The sequence below is a fragment of the Diplotaxodon limnothrissa genome, linkage group LG15, assembly GCF_057381915.1.
Source record: "Diplotaxodon limnothrissa isolate DT_005_m linkage group LG15, D_limnothrissa_male_GT1.1, whole genome shotgun sequence".
Taxonomy (NCBI): Eukaryota; Metazoa; Chordata; class Actinopteri; order Cichliformes; family Cichlidae; genus Diplotaxodon; species Diplotaxodon limnothrissa.
In genome coordinates, this window is record NC_140610.1 from 9,712,307 (window position 1) to 9,736,972 (window position 24,666).

Genomic DNA, 24,666 nt, shown 5'->3' on the forward strand with positions numbered 1-24,666 from the left:
CAAAGACAGATAATATGCTAACTAAGAATAGCACAATATATACAGGCATATATATACATAAAAGTTACTTATTAATAAGTAGCTGAAAAAGAATATGTGCAAGAAGGGTGCAGCTGTTGCAGTAAACAGTGTGTTAAGTGGATGAGCTGTACAGGGAGATGGCCACAGGCAGGAATGATTTCCTGTGTCGTTCAGTGGTGCTTTTCGGTAATCTGTCTCTCACTGAACGCGCTCCTGTGACTGACCAGCATGTCATGGAGTGGGTGCTGGTCAGTCACAGAAGCAGAAATTAATTAATTTTATTAATAGGCCTAAAAATGCTTTTTATTAAATATATTTTTTGAAGAATTAACCACACAATTACATGGCAATGGCCCTTTTCTGCCGTGCGCATGGAGAATTTAATTGGTCTCTGGCCCTTTAAAATCAGAGGGGCTGTAACTTTGGTTTCTTTTGGTCAATTTGCGTGATGACACCTGAAACTTGGTGTGTGGAGTCAGTGATAGCTCTGGAAGCTCACCAGCCTGTCTTTAGCCGGTGTTCTGGGAATCCATCCTACCTGACAAACCATCCTACCCATTGTTTCTATGCATGCGCACAAGGCAAGGCAAGGCAAGGCAAGTTTATTTGTATAGCACAATTCAACAACAAGGTGATTCAAAGTGCTTTACAGAGACATTAGAAACAAGAACAAATAAAAAGCATGATTTAAAATTGAATAAAACAAGCAAATAAACTAACTAACTAATTAACAAACAAACAAACAACAGTATATAAAATCAAAACAGATAAAATCAGAACAGTAGATAAAATCAGTAGTTAAATGTAAGTTTTGAAATTTAAGCTTAAAGTGTGGATTTGGTGCTTTATTCAAATGCAGCTGAGAACAGGTGAGTCTTCAACCTGGATTTAAATAAACTGAGTGTTTCAGCTGATCTGAGGCTTTCTGGGAGTTTGTTCCAGATATAAGGAGCATAAAAGCTGAATGCAGCTTCTCCGTGTCTGGTTCTCACTCTGGGAACTGATAAAAGACCGGATCCAGATGACCTGAGGGATCTGGATGGTTCATACTGGGTCAGGAGGTCATTGATGTATTTTGGTCCTAAACCATTCAGAGCTTTATAGGCCAGCATCAGAACTTTAAAGTCTATCCTCTGACGGACAGGCAGCCAGTGTAAGGACCTCAGAGCTGGACTGATGTGGTCCACTTTTTTGGTCTTAGTGAGGACTCGAGCAGCAGAGTTCTGAATGAGCTGTAGTTGTCTGACTGATTTTTTAGGTAGACCTGTAAAGATGCTGTTACAGTAATCAAGCCTACTAAAGATGAATGCATGGACTAGTTTTTCCAGGTCCTGTTGAGACATCAGATCTTTTATCCTTGATATATTCTTGAGGTGATAGTAAGCTGACTTTGTTATTGTCTTAATGTGTTTTTCTAAGTTTAGGTCTGCATCCATCACTACACCCAAATTTCTCGCCTGGTTTGTGGTTTTTAGATGTATAGATTGAAGTTCTCTGGTGACCTGTAATCGTTTTTCTTTGGCGCCAAAGACTATTACCTCAGTTTTGTTTTTGTTTAGCTGGAGAAAATTGTGGCACAACCAGTCATTGATTTCCTCAATGCATTTACCAAGAGCCTGTACAGGGCCTCGGTCTCCTGGTGACATTGTGATATATATTTGTGTGTCATCTGCATAGCTGTGATAGTTTATTTTGTTGTTGTTTATAATCTGTGCCAGTGGGAGCATGTAGATGTTAAACAGAAGGGGTCCCAAGATGGAACCTTGGGGAACTCCACATGTGATACTTGTCTGCTCAGATGTGAAGTTACCTATTGATACAAAGTATTTCCTGTTTTCTACGTATGTTTTGAACCAGTTTAGTACAGTTCCTGAAAGACCTGTCCAGTTCTCCAGTCGTTTGAGTAATATGTTGTGGTCAACTGTATCAAATGCTGCACTGAGATCCAGTAAAACTAGGACTGACATTTTTCCACTGTCTGTATTCAGACATATGTCATTAAACACTTTGGTCAGAGCGGTTTCAGTGCTGTGGTTCTGTCTAAAACCTGACTGGAAGGCATCGTAGCAATTATTCTGTTTTAAGAAGTAACTGAGCTGTTGAGAAACTGCTTTTTCAATTATCTTACTTAAAAACGGGAGATTTGAGATCGGCCTGTAGTTGTTCATTTGTGTCTTGTCAAGATTGTCCTTTTTCAGTATAGGTTTGATTACAGCAGTTTTTAGTGATTCTGGAAACACACCTGATAATAAAGAAAAGTTGACGATCTGTAACAGGTCTGACTCTAAAGTCTTTGAGACCTTTTTGAAAAAACTTGTTGGCAGGACATCTAAACAGCAGGAGGAGGAGTTCAGTTGACCTAAGATGTCCTCCAGGTCTTTGCTGTTAATAGGTTGAAACTGTTTCATGGTGTTTAAACAGTTTTTTGGTGGACACAGTACATATCCTGGATCTGCTGTTGATGTACCAATTGCTTGTCTAATTTTTTGGATTTTTTCAGTGAAGAATTTGGCAAAGTCATTGCAGGCCATGGTCGAATGAAGTTCAGCTGCCACTGACACAGGAGGGTTTGTTAGCCTGTCAACTGTAGAAAATAAGACCCGAGCATTATGGCTGTTTTTAGTGATGATGTCAGAGAAGTAGGACCTCCTTGCATTCCTCAGTTGTAAATTATAATTGTGAAGTTTCTCTTTATAAATGTCATAATGAACCTGGAGGTTTGTTTTTCTCCATCTGCGCTCAGCTTTCCTACACTCTCTTTTTTCATTTTTCACCAGTGTGGAGTTTCTCCATGGAGACTTTTTCCTTCCAGAGATAACCTTCACCTTAATGGGAGCAATAGTGTCCATTACATTTAACATGTTAGCATTGAAGCTATTGACGAGCTCATTGACTGACCCTCTGGGCAGGTCAGGTGTTAATGGGAAGACCTGGTTAAAAATTGCACTACTGTGTTCAGTTATACACCGTTTTGTGATCACTGTTGTTGATATATTTGTGTGGGCTGAGATTTTACTTTCAAAGAAAACACAGTAATGATCAGACAGGCCCACATCAGACACAGTAACCTTTGAAATGCTCAGGCCTTTGGAGATCAGTAGGTCAAGAGTGTGTCCTCTATTATGTGTGGCCTCTGTTACATGCTGAGTCAGCCCAAAGTTGCCCAGAGTGTTACTCAGGTCTTTAGTCCCTTTGTCCTGAGGGTTGTCCACATGAATGTTAAAATCCCCAGCAATAATTACACAGTCAAAATCAACACAGATCACAGACAGCAGTTCACTGAGGTCATTAAAAAAGTCTGTGCAGTATTTGGGAGGCCTGTAAACATTAAGAAACACAACTTTGGATGGGGCCTTCAGCTGTAAAGCCACATATTCAAAAGACTGAAAACTTCCAGGAGATAGCTGCTTACATTGAAATGATTCATTAAATAAGACAGCAACCCCTCCTCCTCTCCTGCTCGCCCTGACCTCACTGATAAAACTGTAGTTAGGAGGGGTCGTCTCGATGAGAACAGCTCCACTGTTACTTTGGTCCAACCAAGTTTCAGTTAAAAACATAAAATCAAGGCTGTGCTCAGTGATTAAATCATTAATTAAAAATGTTTTCCCAGCTAGAGATCTAGTGTTTAATAAAGCCAACTTAAGTGTTTTAGAGGTATTACTTGTCCCCTCATGTTTGGGAGCAGTCTGTGGCACACAAGGTATGTTTACTATGTTTAAAGATCTTTTAGAGTGCAGCTCTCTGTGTTTTGACCAGGCCACATGTCTCCTGTCACCTAAAAGTACAGAAATTTTAAAACCTTCTAGTAAACAGGGTCCCAGCTTCTCCTGGGAAAAGTCATCACTGCCATAATCCTCACAGCCCGGACCCTTCACATATCACATATCAGACTGCGGAGACAGGGCATGAAGAGGAACTAAGGGGGGCGAGGCTGGGCAATGTGACTTCGATTGCTCTGTTGAGGGTGGGGCTCGATGGTGAACCTTTGGCCGCTCTGGTGGGGGGTTTATGGGGGACAAAAAGGGATTGGGACGGGGGGTAGATCTGAGCCCAGCATTGACCCGCTCCATCATCTCCTCAGTGAATTTCAGGTGTGGGGAGGAGGGAGAAAGGGAGGGGGAGGAGGGTGATGGCCTGTCAGGGGTTTGGGGGACTGGGGAAGGTCGTGGTCCCTTGTCCTGGTCGTTGGTGTTGTTGAGAGAGTTGGAGGCAAATAGGGACCCCTCTTCTTGCCTTAGATGTCTCTCCTTTCTGAGGCTCTTCCTCAGATGCCATGGATGTCTCTCCTTTCTGAGGCTCTTCCCGGGTGGGGGCAAATGGAGCTCCTCCTCAAGGTTTCTGCTGGGCTTTGTCTGTTCTTGGAGTACTGTTTGTTCCTCTTTATGAGATAACTCCTCGTTTATCTCAGCCTTGGCACCAAGCACGGATGGATGACGTATGGAATAAAACAAGTTGGAGGTGAACAGTTTCACCCCTGACTTGTTAAAATTAAATCCATTTGCTTTGAACAGATGCCTGCGTTCCCAAAAAATGTTAAAGTTGTCGATAAAATGCACTGAGTGGTCAGCACATGCTGATATAAGCCATTTATTCAGTGTAAACAACCTGCTGAATCTCTCGTCTCCTCCTCTGACCGGCGGTACAGGTCCGCTGATGAATACAGCTGCATTCAGAGAGTTTACAGTATTTAATAATCCAGTAAAGTCCCGTTTCAGAACCTCCGACTGTTGTTTGGACACATCGTTTGACCCTGTATGCAGAACAATGTTTGTCACAGTTGGATATTCATCTGCAATTTGAAGAATTCTCTCCTTCAGGTTGTTGACCATATCGTTAGGAAAGCAAAAGAAATTCAGCGGCGAATCTTCCTACCTTTGTGAATATAAGCTAAAAAACATACTCTGACGGGTAAAATTAAGTGCCAAACCATCCTACCTTTGTAAATGTGACGTACAAGCATACTTTAACAGCTAAAATTAAGTGGCAAATCGTCCTACCTTTGTTAATATGAGCTAGAAGCATACTTTAACAGCTAAAATTAAGTGGCGAACCATCCTACCTTTCTGAATATGAGCTAGAAGCATAATTTTACAGCTAGAATTCAGTGGCAAATCATCTTACCTTTGTTAATAAGAGCTAGAAACATACTCTGACGGGTAAAATTACGTGCCAAACCATGCTACCTTTGTGAATGTGACCTACAAGCATACTTTAACGGGTAAAATGAAGTGGCAAACCATCCTGGCTTTATGAATGTGAGCTACAAGCATACTCTGATGAGCAAAGTTAAGTGGCACGAAGTCTGGAGAATTTCTGGTTTGGTTTTGTTTGTTTAGCGGTCTCCTGCGCATTTACGTAACAGCTCGTTTAAGGGAGGGAAGACGATATCACATAATTTATTTGAGATATTGACACTATATTCACTTAACAACTCAGTAGCTTTTCATGGGAATAGCAATCTAGTTGTCAGAGACCATCAACAAATAATAAAGTCAAGCTAGCAGCTGTAGCAATAATACCTTTATCCAGCGGTCTCTTAGGAATATAATTCTGAAACCTGCCATGAATCATTTCGGTTATTATTGCAGATTTTAAGTTGAGAGTAAATTATAGCACGAGCTTAGAAAATAATGTTGTGAAAAATAAATCAAATATAAAATTGATCACAAACCGTCCCAAGAGAAAATCCAAGCATACTCTGCATTGTCTTGTTAGGATTTATTGACCTTGTTCAGTTAAACGCTACAAAAAAACTGGTTTTGTGACTCATGTCACTGATTCAGTTATTTAGTTTTGACTATGTAAAGCACCACACTGGATTTTAAATCAAACAAACACTAAATGATTAAAAAGCATGCTTGGACCTTTAATTCAAGGTATTTCACAGGTAATCTGTCATGAGTCATTTGGACAAATGTGTTGTTCTAGATTGCAACAGGAGAAAGTATATTATGGCATGAACTTATAAAAATACTTTTGTGGCAATTAACTAACATCTGATTCTCTAAGAGGCAATCGAAACAAAATCCACAAAGCCTTCATACAATTTATTGACCTTGTTGAGATAAGCTATACATGAAACCTGGTTTTGTGATTCCTATCAGTCTACAGTGCAGGTCACTGAAACACTTATGGCCTGTCTTATTGTAGCCTGACCAAATGATTCTGAAGGCAGGTGAAAGATTAAATAGTCATTCAGTCAAATGTCATTACTGACCTTCAACACCCACATATAGATTTACAATGTTCATCAAGTAGAAGAGGGATCAATAGATAGATTCTCTCCAGAAACACTAAACTGAGTGACAAATTTCAAGGTCACGCTATTTTTATTGTATGTTACAGAGGACATACGAAGGACAAAACGAAAGTATTCTTAATGATGCTTCTCATCACACATGCTTTGTAATCATCGCTTCATTTTATTTTTTTTAATCAAAAAATGGGACAAAGGTAGGTGAGGTGAACTGATTCTTTGTTGTATTGAGCTGAGAAGTAAAGAAACAGCTTCAGAAAGGACAGGGAAAAAGGCTTAATTCCATCTGTCGTCCAATCAGGCGCCTCTGCTGTTTGCGTGCCGGTCTCATTTCCCGGTCACAAATTCAATCCAACCAGAGCCTCTGCCTCTCTCGGGCACAGGCAGCTAGGTTGTTACTTTGAATATGTGTATTTTTTCTCATTTTAAGGAAGTCACCAGGTTCAAATTGATTCTCTGATACAAATACTTTGGAAAACAGACGGGGAATGAACCATCAACAAGTATGGTGGCTGGAGGTACTGTGTCACGGTCTGACTGGGACAGACCGTATGTGTTGCAGAGGAGGACTCAAACGCAGACCAAAATGTGGTGTGGATTAACAAAACAAGCCGTTTATTGAGGTTAGCAACGAGGGTACAAAATAATAGGGCATCGGTGAAAACTAAACAATAACCTAAACTGGGTGAACTAATAACAAAACATGAAAAACCTTAACCATAGTGAACTGACATGGGTACCTGGAGATGAGACATGGATGAGCAGACGACCTGACAATGGCATGCAGAAAACAAAGGGCTTAAATACATACATGAGGTGATCAGGGGAGGTGGAGACACATGGGGGAAACAGCTGACAGACATAAACCTAATGACAGGACCAGGAGAGGAAAGCTAAATACAATAAACAAAGAACACATGACATTGTCAGAATAAAACAGGAAATACTAAAACTAAAACATGACAACACAACTTAACAGACCTAATATGTGATGAATAAATACAAAACCCCAAAACATAGAAAACCCAGGAACAATAACTGCCTAAACTAAAGGCAGATAGGAAATAACACAAACTAAATCACATAACAAAATGAGACAAATACAAACATGAACTCAGAGCGCTGGGTCAGAGACCCAGCCTGTGACATACTGTGCTTTTTTTCGGTTGATTTTTTCCTGCTTCTCACAGAACGCAGTACTATATGCAAAATAGTGTTTTAGGTTTATTGAAAGCTTTACTCCTACTTTTGTCTAAAAAGTGTACAAGAAAACAAAATACACTGATGGTGACTTTCTAAGGTGATAATAAAGTTATTGTAAAAAAAAAGTCACCAGGTCTGCAATCAGCAATTATGTACCAACTCAAATAAATATTTTTTAAAATGTAGTTTATAGAATAGAAAAAACATATTTGGAAGTACAAAAAGAGTCTGGTGGGCTAGGGTTGCCAAATTTTATCTTTTACTACTGGGCGGCTAATATCACCAAATTATTGCACTGGAAATATGTTTATGAGAACAGCGAGGGTGAGGCTTGGGTAAAAATGGAACTGATGTCTAATCCACTTCCCCTCCTAACCTCATCCCTAGCTCTAAATCAAAAACAGAAAATAACAAATCCAGTTGTAAGAACATCTATTAAAATATGGCTTCAATTCAGAAGGCACTTCTGTTTGCAACAGGTTAGTAATTTTTTCCCTGTTGCTTTTAACCCTTTTTTTTGCCATCCATTTCAGATAAAGCATTCCAAATTTGGCATAATAATGGTTTGAAGTTTTTTTACAATTTATTTTCAGGAGAAACTTTTAACACCTTTGACGCTCTGATGAGAGATTACAATATACCAACCTCACATATGTTTAGATACCTGCAAATAAGAAGTTTTGCAAAAACATTGTTTCCTTCTTTCCCCTACCTACCTCCTAAAAATCAAGTGGATACCATTTTGGAAATGGATCCTTTTGGCAAAAGGAGAATCTCCGTCATATACAAACTGATACAGAGCTTAAGGCCTATTACTTGGGAAAAAACTAAAAATAATTGGGAAAAAGACATTGGGGTGGATTTATCTGATGATGAGTGGAGATCTTGTTTGAATCGTATACATACTTCCTCCCTTTGCATTCGCCATGGTTTAATTCAGTTTAAAATTCTTCATCGTCTTCATTATACAAGAGAAAGGCTTTCAAAATTTTTCCCAGAAGCCGATCCTGCCTGTCCCAGGTGTGGACATAATCCAGCAAATGAGGGTCACATGATGTGGTCTTGTCCGAACCTGGATAATTACTGGGGAAATATATTTAAAGCATTATCTCATATCAGTGCGCAGAATTTAGTGCTTGATTTCCGCATTGGCATTTTTGGAGTTATGCCATCTCAATACAAAATTAGTAAATCTCAGGAAAATGCCATAGCGTTTGCTGCATTGCTTGCCCATAGACTTATTCTATTCCACTGGAAGTCTGATAAGGCTCCTTCATATGGTTAAAGGAGGTGCTTTGGAACGTGCGACTTGGAACCCATTTATTGACTATATAAAAGCGTATTTTCCAGATGTGTGACATACATTTTTTGTTTGTTTTGTTCTGTTTCTCTTTACATGAGCCTCGGGTGGGGAGGGAGGGGGGGTTTCTCTTTTTTTTTTTTGTATAATGGCATTCATTATGTATTGTGACCATGATTTGTGAAAAAAAAAAATTTTAAAATAGAAATTAAAAAAATAAAAAAATAAAATGTAGTTTAATCACAAGAAACAGCAATAAATTCATATCCAGTCATTATTTCTGACCCAGTTCTCACTCAGGCACAAACAAAACAAGGTAGTTTCATTGTTTTTTTAAAATTTTTTATATCATAAGTATTTATAGTCACTCATCAAATACCCTCAGATAACTGTATCCAAAAATTCTGCGCTGACAGTGTATTCCTTACTCAAAACTGAGTCTTAAATCATCAGCATGTTAAAAAACACTTCACTTTGTAGAAATTAATAATGTTAAATCCTAGCAGGATGGTGCTACGATGATGAAGGATCGTGATTGGGTATTAAGCTTTCAGAGGAAAGTGGAGGTCAAGTCTGCCTACTGTCCACTGTTGCTTAATGAGCTAGTATTGAGCAGCTTTCAACACCGCCAACTGAAAGATTCCTTTTCCATTTTCTTATTAGATCTATGATATCATTAAATGCATATACTGACAATATTTCAAATTATACTGGATACTACATATTTGTAAAATAAAATTATGATTTAATCTATTAGTATTTTGTATTCATATTGCAAAATAAGTTTTTGTATCTATTTCTGCCCCATTTGAGGTGCTGTAGCAAAGACTGTAAACTTGAAGGAAAAATAATAGTCACAGGGAAAACAAAGCCCTTTATCTAGCTTTCTTTTTCCACTGGAAAACAGAACTGTTTAATAAAAGTAAGGCTTAAAGGGAACCAGTCTAATCATCAATTGTACCGTTCTTTGGCCACTATTATGTGGTTAGCATTTCCTGCACATCATAAGCTCTAAACTAAATCCAGGAGATGGAAAGCAGACTGGGTTAACAAAAGGCCAGACATTTATTAAGGTGATGCAAAAGTCCAAACCACAATCGAAACCGTCACAGGAGTACATGGAGGAGAAACAATCTGGGAAGAATAACAGATGCTGTGACAAAGAGTGAGGGGACGGCAGGACTATTTATGCCCATGGGGTAATCAGGGAAGTGGGGACAGCTGTGGAGAGCAAGACATGAATGCAAAGAATCAAGACATTCACAGGAAAGGAAGGAAGACTGACTACCATAATAAAACACGAACCAGCTTAAAGGATAACTCGTAAGCACAGAGACAAACTACACTGGCCTGAAGGAATACGGAGGAATCTAAACACCAATAAACCGCAGAAACCTTAAGCAACACTCAGTTACAAATCAACTGCATAATGGCACCAATACTAGTTACATACAAATAAACCATCAAGTAATAAAGAATGAAGAAAAACTATGAATACAGAATCGTACCCAATCACAAACTAGAACGCAAAACTCAAAGGAACTCACACCGCAACATGATGCAGAACGAACCTGGGAGAAGTTTGATTAATAAACCTAAGACTGATCTGCTCTGAAATACAGAAACCAAAGCTTTAAAAATATAACAAAGGAATCAAATTCACTGTGGAATAAAATGAAACACCTTCACTCAAACATCTAAACTATAATCAAAATACAGGAGGAACCTAAACCACAGACGGAGGGCCACATATGCAACCCACTTTGATCTTAAGTGGACCGGACTGGTGAAACTACATGAAAAATGTGCAAAATTACAGAAAAATGATATGAATGATAGTTCATAGACTTTGCATAGACTTTCCTGTAATTATAAATTATACAGTTTTTGGAATTTTTTATTTACTGTGGAATAATAATTAAAAAAAAAAACCAGGAACTTAACTGTTTTCCAGTCTTCTTAACTGGACTCAAATCTGGCCCACGGGCCTTATCTTTGTCACCCACCCTAAAAAGCAACTCTGTCTTCTAAATTCAAAATGTGGCAAAACCCAAATACTGAAAGTTGCAAATTTAAATCCAAAAAGCCCTAAAGGGATATATTATACAAATAAATTATCAGTGATCAGTTCTAGGCACTGATTCTTAATGACGAGTTCTAGGTATTATTAAGTAATTAAAGGATTTTTTTCCTCTATTATGCTTTGTTCAGACTGTGTTCTTAAGCTGATGGCACCATGACCTAGGTCATAACGGTGAACTTGTGTTATCTTTCTAAAGGTTGTTTCTCATAATCTAAAAAGGTTTTGTCATTTGTTGAATTCTCCCAATTCTTTCATCTTTGGGCTGAAGGAAGGACAACACTCGGTGTATAAATGCTCAATCAACAATCATTTTATTCCATACAATTCTCATTATTCCATACAACACTTTTGCGCATTAACCATCCGGAGGGGAGATGAGCGCGGGAGGGTGTCCGCCTGATCTCGACGTGTCTGAGCGTTGCTCACATTCTTATAGCTTCAGCCCCCCTCCAAAGTCATAAAACCTAAACATCCACATTCTTTCTCTCTTTCAGTGAGCCTAAGTTATGACCTTGGCTTCCTGTTCAGTATGTTCTGTTCTTTTCTAATCAGACAAATAAGGACATGATTCTCTGAAAACAATATTTCTTATAACAGCAGTAACATGCATCATAAAACAATATCATTCATTCACAATAAATCAGCAGTCTAATGTAATACAAATCAGTTTAATAAATGTAATAGTTATCACCTTCTTCTAGGTCAGGAGAATAATGCAAACTAAAACTACATAATGATTTCACAATCTTTAATTAGGGGTATAATGTGGCATAAGATAATATAATAATCTCACACATTGTAAATTCAGTAAAAACTTCTTTGTTTCATCCAGAAATGTTAATCAAATATGCATTTTCATTTTTTACCAGACAGTAAATAAAATAAGTAAATAAATAATAAATAATTTAATTTGAAAAAGCACACATTCTGCAGCAACAAGCGTAAATAGAAAATAGAAAAATGTGAAACTGTTAAATGATTGAATGAGTGGAACAGACTTCCCCAATATGACATTGTCTGCTTGGCAGTCCTGATATACTTCAGGAAAGATTGCCGTGTCAAATGACTCAGCATGGTGTCTCCTGCTTGAGTAAGAGAGTGCATGGATGTGTGTGGGAGGGTGGAGGGAATCCATAAAGTGAGAGGGACAACAAGATCAGCTATTGATGTGGAACCTTGCCTTCCAGTTTTATTCAGGTGCAGTCAGTCTGTTAGAAGCTACTGAGCTGGGGGCAATTATTGATCACACTCAGTAATCAGTGACTGGAAATGATAAATTTAGGACTGTGAATGCAGAGATAGCTGTCATTAAATGTGACTTTATTACACCCAGGAAAAAAGGAGATTACGTTTGCCTCCTGCAAATGATTTGCAGTCTTTTTTAAGTTTTTTCTTTCTTTCTTTTTTTTTTTTAAAGTTTTTAAAATGTAATAATCAGTTTTATTATCACCGGCTTGTCAGCTCCATGCAGTGAGCTCAGTATGAATATGAATTGGGTGCAATTGAGTCTAGTACCAGTTGTCCTGTCCATCAGAACTGGATGCCCCAAACTTGTCAGTTCTTTTTACCACTGTTGGCATGTTTTTCCTGTTGCTGCACATTACATAACAATGAACTCAAACTACCAGTAGAGCTTTTGCACACTTGTCAAATCCAAGTATTTAAATGATAATAAAACAATCCTGTTAGCTAGAAACCTGAAAACTTGGGCTGATAAGAAGTATTGATAAAGTCTATCCATCCATTCTCTTCTGCTTATCCTTTTCAGGGTTGCGGGGGGCTGGAGCCTACCCCAGCTGTCTTAGGGCGAGAAGCAGGGTACACCCTGGACAGGTCGCCAGCCTGTCGCAGGGCTAACACATAGACACAGACAACCATTCACACTCAGATTCACACCAATGGGCAATTTAGAGTTACCAATTAACCTATCCCCACTAATTGTATGTCGTTGGACTGTGGGAGGAAGCCAGAGTACCTGGAAAGAACCCAAGCAAACACGAGGAGAACGTGCAAACTCCACACAGAAAGACCCCGGCCTGATGCTGGAATTAAACTCTTGCTGTGAGGCAATAGTGCTAACCACCATGCCACCGTGCATAATGTTTGCCATTCTCATCAACCTCACTCCAAATCCCAGTTCTGCTGCTTGGACTGCATGCTACTTGACCAGAACAAATAACAAGCAGACAAAGTTAGCAGACAGTGAAAGAGCGAAAAGTTAAATCTGAAAGACTAGAAAGAAAGGCTAACACGTATTAAGGTTGAATAAGTTCATTTAAATGAATCTTTCATTATTTCCAGTCATGGGATGGAGATACTTGCTCAGTATCATGAAAATAGGTACCCGATGGCCTGTGTCATCAGCGCATCCCCTATTCTTCTCATCCCTGTGATACATTCAAGGTGTAGATGTAAAAAAAAAAGTTGCCGTTAGCTAGCTACTTCAGCATCTAGCTAGCTACTTCAGCATCTAGCTAGCGTTACAGAACTGAAGTAAACATAAACTCAGTAAGGTAGGGTTTTGTTTTTTTAGTTTTTTAGGGTCATGTAATTTCAGTAATAACGTTTTAAGCGGTTTAACAAACAGACAAACAGTTTCTGTACAGCTTATTACAAAATGTGTCTGCTAGCTAAATGTACAGTATGCTAATGTGCCTCACTCAGAGATGGAGAAAGACATAAGAAAGTGAGGAGAGTTTATTTTCAAAGGTAAGGACTGTTCAGCATGTGAAACGTCATGAAATGAAGGAGACGGGAAACTGGAAATTTAAGTCCTACTTAGTCTAACTCATTGTAGGTTTTTAAATACAATGTTGGGTCCACATATTGTGTGTTGTTATGTTTTTGTAAAATGTGTTGTAAAACAAATTCAAGGATACTAATTTTGTGGTATTTAGAGGTTGCATGAAAATACTGCAGAAGAAAGTGTGTTACAGCTTACTGCGGGCTAAAACAGTTAGCTTGCCGTGCTGTGGTGAAGTTTGCCTTATGCACTCTGTTGGATCGGATGTGGTCTTCATGCTCGATGTTAGGTCACATTAGGCATAGCAGGTAATGGTGCTGATTAAATTAACTACCTGAATTTCTACATTTCTACATTTTTTTTATATTTCTGCTGTTTTTCCACTTTCTTTTCTCTAACATATTATATGAAACTAAATCTAATATTCACCAACACTGACATAAGAGCTTGAACCTTAATTTCATATAACAAACCTCAAAATAAGCATGTATAAGGGAAGAAGGGAGCTTATACCTCAATAATGAAAGCACTGTTGTATGTATGTGGGCATACATGTTTTTATTGGTTTGCCTCTGTACACGACCACACCTCAGCTATAAATTTAACAAAAGCAGTATGAAAATGGAATTACATCCATTTTCATACACAGTCCCCCATTTTTTTTAACTCACCGAATTCTACCTTTTACACTTGCTTTATAGTGTCTAGGCTTTATACATCAGCCATGTAGCTTCTAACAAATTAATATGTGACTTTTTTCTAAGTAAATCTTTTCCCCCACATTGCACTGTTACATGTTCTGGTTCCCCCATGTGCCACATCCCACTTTAACCTCTGATAACAAGCCAAATTTAATACCAAACGAATCATGGAAGAAAAAACGTAAAGACAACAAACAGAAACATAGATAGATATGGGGATAAATGCAAGGGAGGGGACGTTTTTCTAACCACAACTCTTGAAGTAAGTGGCTGATGTTCAGAGGGTCCCTGAAGAGACGATGTGATTTAATCAATGAATGTGGGATCAACGACACTAACAAATGTTAACTGACTGATGTCAGGGTTACGCAGTTGTTCATTTGTCTTCCTAGATGTTCTCAGACATGCAGGTCACAGGACTTAAGTGGTGACCCCATGTTCTTTGAAAAGTAACCATGCACACCGAGGAAAGAAAAAGCAAGCATGCCTGTTCAGCTTCCGACATGCCGTTTTCAGCATCATTATCTCAGTGCATTTCTTGTAGAACAGAAAGAAAACATTTCCTCAGAATAATTCATGCAGTTGCATATACAGAAAATCCTGTTTTTCCTTCAATTTAGTAAAAATTCAATATTTTCTAAACCCACAGTATGGACAGTCCCAAGATTACAGACAGTGGGTCAGCATCATCTGTGGTCATAACCGTTTCTGGCAATTTCCTGAATTGTGGGTTGGAGTAAAATGCGGTGACAGTTTGGTCTCCAATCAGGGTTCATGGCAGAAGAATTAAAGTCGATAGTTGGGGGGTGAGGCAGGTGAGGTGACTCAAGGCTAAGGCCTGACCTTGGGGCTAAGCAGTGATCTTCTGTACGTGTCATCCTGGCATTACTGATATGACGTGTTGTTTGTGTGTCGTGTGCGATGTGTGAAAAACAGGTCATGGCACCTATTTTTCAACCTAGAAATCTCTTACTTGTCCAACTAATTCTCCAAAGTATCCAAAGTTTTTTTTATATACTATTACTATCAAATGAAAGAGCAACAAATACAAACATAATGGATAATGCAGTAATATTCAAACCCTCCAAAAAGAGACAGTCGATGTCTAAAAGTTAATAGGATTATTTATCTCTTTTCTACTCTGCGTAAATGTGCTCCCATATCCTGCAATTACATTTGACAGACTTCAGAAAGCCTCTTATCAAACTTTACGACATATTTGTATCCCAGTGACAAGGTTATAGGTGCTCCAGTGTCTTGGTATTAAATTTCACTCTCGTAAAAGCATTTGGGAATACAGATGACTTCTTTCTCTGTCAACCTGGGCCTGTGACTAATGCTGACTATAGCCTGACTATGCCTGGGTGTTTAGGATATCGGGCTGGATGCTGTGCATCCGTTAAATGAATGACAGGTTAGGAAATGGTATTTCCTGGATCATGTAATAAAAAGAAACATTGATAAAATATGCAGTCCAATGGTATCTGTATGCTTGTGAATCCATCTCTTGACAATATCTACATCTGATAGTGACTGAATCAGGATATCGATTGCCCTATAATATATGACGCCTCTGCCTAAGCCATTGATTACTGTCTCAGCTGGAACATACATCCATGGATAAAATATACGATCATCCACATATTAATTATACTTCCTCTTCTACCTCCTCCTCCTAGCAGTAAGTCATGTCACAGCCACAGGACATCACACAATGTCAATCAATAACATCAAACAGCTGCTTCTGAGGTCATTAATATTAACTAGACATTCTTTTACCAGACATAAAGTGAAGATTTACTCTTCCTAATATTCTTTTTTCTTACCTCTAACAAGAACTCTTTGTTGGAAGTGACACATCACAAATAGGTGCCAAATTCCACTTCTCTTAAACAGGTTGGGTGGTGCCGCTCATAAACTGCACCAGAAATGAACACCACGAGTTTTGTTTGGCAAGGCTGAGCAGGTAAAGTATTAAGTCACTAAATTTCCCCTTGGTGAATTTCATTTCCCTTGTCAGCATTGCAAACAAAATGACAGCTAAGCATCTCATATACCAACAGCAAACTGCAAACAGCAGCAATTTTTTAAAACATCCTTTAGATGGGTGCAGTTTTGATGCGGTGGCGTGTTGCTGACCGACCGTGATGCTGCCTTCATGGTCATTATAAACGTGTCTGGCCTCTATGCGTGTTAAAAAAAACTGTAAATGTTTAAAAATGACCTTTAATTGAACACGGCCGTCTGTAAGTTGAGGAAAAGCAAGTGGCAGGCAACTCCCAGGTTTACCAATTTAACAGAATATCCAGCTTCAACGCTAAAGTGATGAATATTACAAACAGATTGGCTATATCATTCACATGAAGAGTGATCCTGTCCCAGGTGATGAGGAGGGGTGGACTGTACATCAATCATGTCTCCGCCTGCTGCTGAAAAAGGATTTAGTCCCAAACTCAAGATGTCTGAGATAGGAGCTGGTCGGCAGTGTTTATGACTAGTGGCCACATATAAAACAGGTGAAGGTGGGAGGGTGGGATAATTGACATGTCACTCATGAGATAGTGCCTCATCTTCTTTCGCTCCTGTGAAGTTCAGAGATTTATGATGGAGTGATTCACAGGCATTTACAGGCCTGCCCGTCATGCCCCTACTTTACGGGAGATAGCCTCTCAGTAGTTTGCAGTCCTGAGAGATTGGAAGACGGGCATTACTCTGCACATGCAACAACAGGCAACATGCCCTTCTGTCCCTGAGACAGTGCCAGTCCTCAAAGAAGGTGCAAGGCTTTTCAGAAAGACACTCACCTCTATCTAAAATGCCATTTCAGTCTACCTTGTTAATGGCAATAAGACAACCCTCAAGTAGATGGGAAACTTTCCAAGCATGTACTCTGCCCTTTGACCTTTTGCTCTCGCTCTCTCTCACTAACAGTGTTTCATTAAGTAAGCATAAACAAGCGTCCTTTGCAATCACAACAGCACAGTTGTTTTAATGTGACGAGTAGTTTTTGGCAAGTGAGCGTCTGCTGACATTATGTCCTTGTTTGAGATGCAAAATAAATCCGTTATTGATTAATGGCAAGATTTATGGTTGCAAGCAACATTCTGCAGTCTGTTTAAGTGAGAAGTCCACTTGATCAGAGCTGTTATAACCTCCATGCCCGACAAATGTGGCATTCAGAATAATGGCCTCAGTGTTGACTGCAGTCATAAAACCAATTGGGAAATGCCATTTAGCCATATGAGTGGAAAGTATGGCCTTTTTAATTGCCTTGAATATTACTCGGCACACACATCACAAATTTGAACTGTACTCTGCCAAACAACTTTGATTATTTAACTGCTGATTTGCTTGAAGTAGATAATATTCATCAAAGCCTTCCTTGTTGCCTCTTTTTTCATACATGGAAACAAGATATAAAGGTCACTGTTTACCCCTTAATGTATCTTCTTTGCGGGCTTAAACTTAAAATCTGTTTCCACTGACTGCCACAGGATCAGAAGACCCAGGCACAGGTGTCATCTCCTGGCGGTGGAAGCTACGTCCATCTTTTATACTGTTTATGGCTGTTGGTTCTGACCTATTCTGTCACCATAACTGAGCCATGGGCTATTAGGATTTCTTCTCAGGTTTTTATTTGACCCAGCTGTCATCCATGTACCTGATCCATTGGCTATGCTGGGCCAAAATCAAAACCCAAGAAGTAGAGGCTTTCCACTAACACATCTACTCTGTGGACAAACGCATCAAGTTCACCAGGGAGGATACAAAGGAAGCTGGACTGCTATTCCTGGATGGTGCTGTGCTCATTGAGGAGAACAGAACATTGCAGTTTACTGGAAATCCACAAACACACAGGCCAGTGCTTACTCTTTGACCCCTAACACTCACTTGGGGTTATCAGGACACATGATTTAGATACTTCTTACCTGCTATTAAGTTGTTTACATTAAATACTCCACAGCATTTATTCATGCTTTTCCCATATTTAATATGCTGGACTTCCCCTAAAGGCTCAGCGTTTTATATGGCACAGATCCCAACACTATACCCATAACACCTTGCTTAATTTATTCTTTACCAGACCTCAGAAACCAATTATTATCAATTTTAGTCAACATATCATTTCTTGTCTTATGGGTTATGCTGCTATTTCTTCTATTGACTATCCTTATTGATCAGTCAAGAACAACTGACCTTGTTTTAGAAGGAATACATAGGCTGCACAAATCAGATCCACTAATCCAAGGAAAAGAAGCATGCAGGTTTGAAAGAGGCTCTTTATCAGCAGCTTGTATTGATTTCAAGATGGTAGAATATTTGAAAAAATCATTTTGATAATTATGTATACAAGTAACTAGTCACTGTTTTTTTTCTTGAATCTATATCCCCAAATGTATGTGAATATTCACTAGAAAAATAACACATAGTTGCAGAAAAAATATACATGAAGTACATTTTACTGGACCTAACTTTAAAAGCTACAGCTGATGAGACTGTGACCTGTCGTTGCATGTTATAAAGTTTTCAATTACAGCCTGCAGTATTACGCTATAACAAACAGTGACACAGCACTGAGAAAACAATTTCTGTTGCTCGCTCTGATTGTTATCATTTTATTTTTATTTTAACGCTCTTCCTCCACACCGCTCCTTATTTACATATCCATTAAGTACGGAAAGGACACCTTGCTAATGAGAAACTGAGCTTGCCATTTTCCATTTCACTGCTTGAGGTTAGATTTTAACTGGCTGAGTTTCACTAGAAATATATATACAGTGAATACATTTTTCTTGTGTTAAATTATTTTTTTTAAGTCATGACTAAAATTCATTTTTTTTATTTGACTGTGAAAAATCTGCTCGTAGTTTACCTTACTCTAACACTGGTCTGTGTGAGTTTACTTTGCTGTCTCATATCTGTTGTTGGCAGGGCAGTGTTTTACAACCGTTAATTTCATTGATCTTGTTTTTGCATCTGCTGATTTGTACAAGATATAAAAGCAGAACACAAATAAAACTGCAGTCAACAGAACATTTAACTTTATCTCGGTACCAGTAAAGCACTGCTGTGCTCTGCAAAGCCTTCATATTGTTGTATGTGTGAGAGGCAATATAAATAATTCAATTTATATGAAATTAAATTCCCCATTAAGGGCAAATTAGTGACTCCTCTGTGGCACAGATGGTTGGTGTTCAGAGCACACTCTACTGTATGCCGCACCTGGGTACAATCAGAAATAAATACAGGAAAAGTGCAACAAATCCACAAAGAAGACTTTCTTTGGATGAGATGGGGAGGGGCTTGAGTGGGATTGATTGAGTTCATCTAACATGACTGTACGGTTGACATGATGTTTAGGTTACCATTTAAGGAAAACTGTGAGTGTCTCTGCTGTGAAATCCATTTTATGGACAGCCAAAAAAAGCAAGAACCACATTTCCCGTTTCCACAGGGATGCAGTCCATCACGTAGTTAAAGTATAATAAGCTTTACTTGTAGCTTACTTTTATTGACTGTTGCTGTGCACAAGGCCATTAATGTAAAAGACTGGATGGTAGCGCAGGTTGCTCCAAAACCTAAATGTATCATTCAGGTTTACAGGGGTCTTGGCATGTAATAAGTACTAATGCAGCCACATCCTGGATGCTAGGGTTTTACCAGTGTGCTGATAAAAAGGCAGATAATCATTGTCCTGCTTAGCTGTGATCATGTGCCATCCATGATTTCCAAGTAAAATTCAAATTTTGATTTCCCAGATGACAGGCAAGGGTTTTCCATGTTGCCTCAGTCCACCTTATACCTGGATCTTTTATACGAGCCTTCTTTGGATGATAACGTTTTAACTCTTTTATGAATATAGCAACAAACTGTAAATACTAAAAAGTCCTGCTGAGCCAATGGTCTTCTCTACACAACTGTGTCTGTTTTTGATGAATGCTGCCTCAGGGGCTGAAGATCACAGCCATCGAGTATTGTTTTTCAGCGTTATCCCTTGTGTACAGTGATATTTCCCATTCCCCCAATCTTATAATGATAATTATGTATCCTGCATGATCAATTTCCCAAATTATTTCCAATTTTACATTAGGAAATGCTATTGTTTCCCCTCATGACTCAGACTCTCTGGGTGCTCTTTTTGTTACCCAGTCATGTTATCAAAGTAGCTAATTAGTTGTGAGAGGTTTGAGTGGGTGTCTGTTTGAATCTTTAACCTCCCCTGTTACAACATTTTTTACATGTTTTGCCTGATGAAGGCCCCCCCCCTAAAAAAAGTCACAATCTGTAACAAAACACAACACAATAAAAATGCAAACTAAAATACAGTAAAAGTAGATGTAACTATGTAAAGTCAGGCTTAGTAAAATTAAATAAAGATTATTATACTGACTTAAAAGGAAGAGTCACAATGCTTCTGTCATATGGTTTCATTGTGATGGATGTTAAGGCGAATGCTATTCTGTATTTTTTGATTTTGTGAAAAGCAACATCTGAATGCTCAAAAGTCTTCCACTGCTTTCACCCAAAGTTTATAATGAATACATACTACCAACCAAGTACCCCAAAAATATATCTATATTTGAAAATAAAGTAAAATAAAGGTTCAGATAACGATCTATGGCAGATTTAAGCTATTTTTAAGTGCTCTACATCTGGGTAACTCTTCACAACCCAGTGCTCTGAGTTTCTGTTTCTTTTACATCAGTTCACACACAAAGTGTTAAAAGAGCGTCCTTTCTGGTTAGCGTGATTGTAGGTGATTGTAATACCTTCAACGACATGTCTTACTGTGTTTGCAAGTTTGTGATCTTAATTCTTTATAAAGCCAGAGAGCCAACAGTAAAGTGGTTGGTGTAACAAGGTTGTGGTCTGAGTTACAGTTAAAAAGTGAAGATTGATTACTGCAGTGGACTTCAGCTCCTCGTCTAATCAGATGGCTATCAACACTGGCTCATTTCAGATGTACGGACAGTTGGATAGACCTTGCCAATGTGCTCTTCCACTGCAGAGAGGTAACACAAAGTGGCATCTTCACAGGGCACAGGAGAAATGTGAAATTACCCATACCACCTGCCCATGGTCTTTGCCACGCTAGCTTTCAAGATAATGAATTCCTGCAGGCAGTCTCATTGAAGGCAACGCCACTTTACCACACTGCACAGCTGCACCACTTCAGCAGCAGAAACATTTCTAAATAGTCTCATTTGGCATAGGTACTGCAATAGAAAAGATCATTTTTCCACACTTCAAAAGTGTTCCGAATCATCCTGTCAGGGTAAAACCAAATTAGAAGTAAAAACATCAGTTATATATTCCAGAAAAACTCTTCTATGCTTTCATTAAATAACTTTAGAATAAATAAATAATCTTAATTGTCAGCACTACTTTTTTACCTTGAGTTAAAAAAAAAGGGATGTAGGGCATGTGGGGATTTACATTTTAAAAAAAGAGTTAGCCATGAATTCAAAGAGCAAGTAAGGTAAATAACAATTTTATTCTATTTATTTATTTGCTTTTTATGTTCCCTAAAAATTTAAAGCTTCTAGATTTAAGTGCAAAAACCACCTTTCTAGTATAAAATTGGTTTACGTTTTCTCCATTACCAAATGAATAGGTGTAAATGCCAGTGACAATGCCATGCACAGTTTGTGCCTCTGTAACTTTACAGCTGGGCTTTATTCATCTTGTAGCCAGTTTAACTACTTGCAAATATAAAACAGATTTGCCCTCTGCATAATCTATAGGATTATTTCACTTAAAGCACACTGTAAATAAAAGTGAGTGAAAGCACGATGCTCTAGATGATTTTAAGCTGAAACTCTGATCATTACTTTGCTAATGACCAGGTTTTGTGTTCAGCATAAGTTACCATATTGATTTACATAAAAAAGAGTCACTTTCACTACTCAAAAAACTGCTATTTCAAGCTCAACGTAGCCCACTAACCCATTAATCTTGCTTCGTAGTACACCCTTCACACGTCCGCGTAGTTATTCAACTTGTGAAATGAACAAGGTTCAACCAAGGCACAGAAAAACATATCAGTGATTGTGGTGGAGCTTAGTGTTATCATGTGACCTCCCTGGTATGTTTGGAAACATTTGTATTTATGATGGACATAAAACAAGCACTGAGGCCTGAAAATATACATATACATACATAACTAGTTATGCACTTTGTTTCTTCTCACAGTAGAAGTGCAACCATCACTCTGTCACAACTTCCCTTTGACTTAATCTAAGCCTAATTAGTGCCTAATAGGTCCATTTGTCACCCTACTCGAGCATGGAGGCCTTTAATGGACTGCAATTAATCTGCTTCCAAATAACAGTTGTTGCTTTTTGTCATTTACATTTTTTGCTGTGATTTAGTAGAATGATGAATTATCAATAGCAAAGTAGCTATTTAAAACAACATTATGGCATGGGTGTGCATTTGTGCAGGCTATATATTACATAAAAAAGCATAACAAGTAGTTGACAAATTGTGGCCTAATCATGCCTGCCACCAAAAAGGAAAGTTTTCTTTGTGAGCTTGTGCTTCTGCACTAATTAATGCCATTGTGACATTGGAGGACACACCAGCAGTGGTGAGACTGTAGATGGATACATCGACCGGTCTGATGGCTTAGCCTCTGGGGACAGTGACCAGTATTTTTATGTTTCTGATGTAACCAGTGAATATCTTCAACTCCAGTTAATGTTTTTAATGCAGATAAATTTAAATAAAGAAAAAAAGAAATGCAAAATACTCATCAGACAATAGCCAGAGGTTCTGAAACTGAATTTTGGCTAAAACTCTCCAAGTGAAATGTTTACCTGCATGCAAGCAAAGTCTGCTGAAATATGATTGGTCGAAAAGCCTTAGAGGATGAACGGATGTCAGAAGGCGCTACTAAAAATCTTGTACTTTGAAAAGTGATGCTGTGTATTTATATTTAGATACTGATTTACTGAAAATTTCCAAAGACCGATCTGGCAAACGCAAGAAAGTACATAAGTGGCCATAAACCAAACATCTATTTCGGTATAAACTTACTACAACTTACTTAACTATTTTTTTTATTGTTTCAACTATGAATAATAGTAACAAACATTTAGAACATTTACCACAAGCGCATCAATTATCTAACCCACTTTAGGCAAGTGTCGCACTTTCTGTATTTTGATTTGATTCAGTTCTTTACTTTGCCTGAGATTATCAGATTATGTTTTATGAAAAAGAATTACAAATTTATATTTTTAAATTTGACGTTAAAACCTACAGACATAATTGAGGAAGCTGTACCACTGATGTCAACTGTAAAATAATAATTAAAAAAAAAGATTTTGTAGTAAACAATAAACCATCAAGAATGATTTAATTGGTGTCCCCTTTAAGGGACTCAAATGTCTTCTCAGGTTCACTTACTGAGACGAAAGTAAATTAAGGAACTCCACAGAGTACTACCCGAAGGTCTTCTTTGAAAGACTGCCAAATAAACAACAACAACAACAACAAAAAATTAAACTGAGACACAAACCTTATCTCATTTGATTTGTGAGCCACTGTCAAGGCGATATACCTGCAGATGGATGCTTTTGTTATGGCTCTGATAGTTATGGTTCTAGTTTTAACTTAGGCACAGTAAAATGTGTAAAATAATAACTCTTACCAGTTCATTTCTTCTGCCTTTTCTTAAATTCATCTGTCCATTTTCTTCTGCTTATCAAATTCAGGATCATAGAGGTACTGGAGCTTATCCCAGCTGTCATGCAGTGAGAGACGCGGTATACACAGGACAGGCTACCAGTCTGAATAGGACTGACACAGAGATAGACAACCATTCATGCTCATATTGAAACCGACAGCCAATTTAGAGTCACTAATTAGTCTAAAATGTATGTCTGTAGACTGTTATTACATTATGATATCATATTGGTCCTTCTTTTGCTGCCAAAAGAGCCCTGGCCTGTCAAGGCATGGACTCCAAGTTTTCCAGTAGAACATTGCCCAAACTGTGTCTCCACCGGCTTGCCTTCTTCCCATAGTGCATCATGGTTCCCGATGTAAGCAACGCACATGCACTCGGCCACATAATGTAAAACAAAACATCATTCATCAGTCCAGCTTCTTCCTTTGCACTGCAGTCCAGTTCTGATGTACTCTTAGCTACTGTTGGTGCTTTGGGCAGTGGACAGGGGTCAGCATAAGCATCCTGACTGGCCTGCAGATATGCATCCCCAAACTGCAATGACCTTTGTATTCTGACACCTTTCTATCAGAACCAGCATTAACTTTTTTGGCAGTTTGAGCTATAGCTCGTGTGTTGTATCTGGCCACACAGACCTGTCTTTGTTCCCCATGTGTATCAGT

General features: G+C 38.5%; 1 protein-coding gene across 1 annotated transcript in view; it reads left to right on the forward strand.

Annotated features, from left to right (window-relative positions):
- Positions 1 to 24,666, forward strand: part of LOC146617037 (uncharacterized) — a 38,726-nt gene that overhangs the window by 8,896 nt on the left and 5,164 nt on the right. The gene's annotated exons all lie outside the window — the stretch shown is intronic.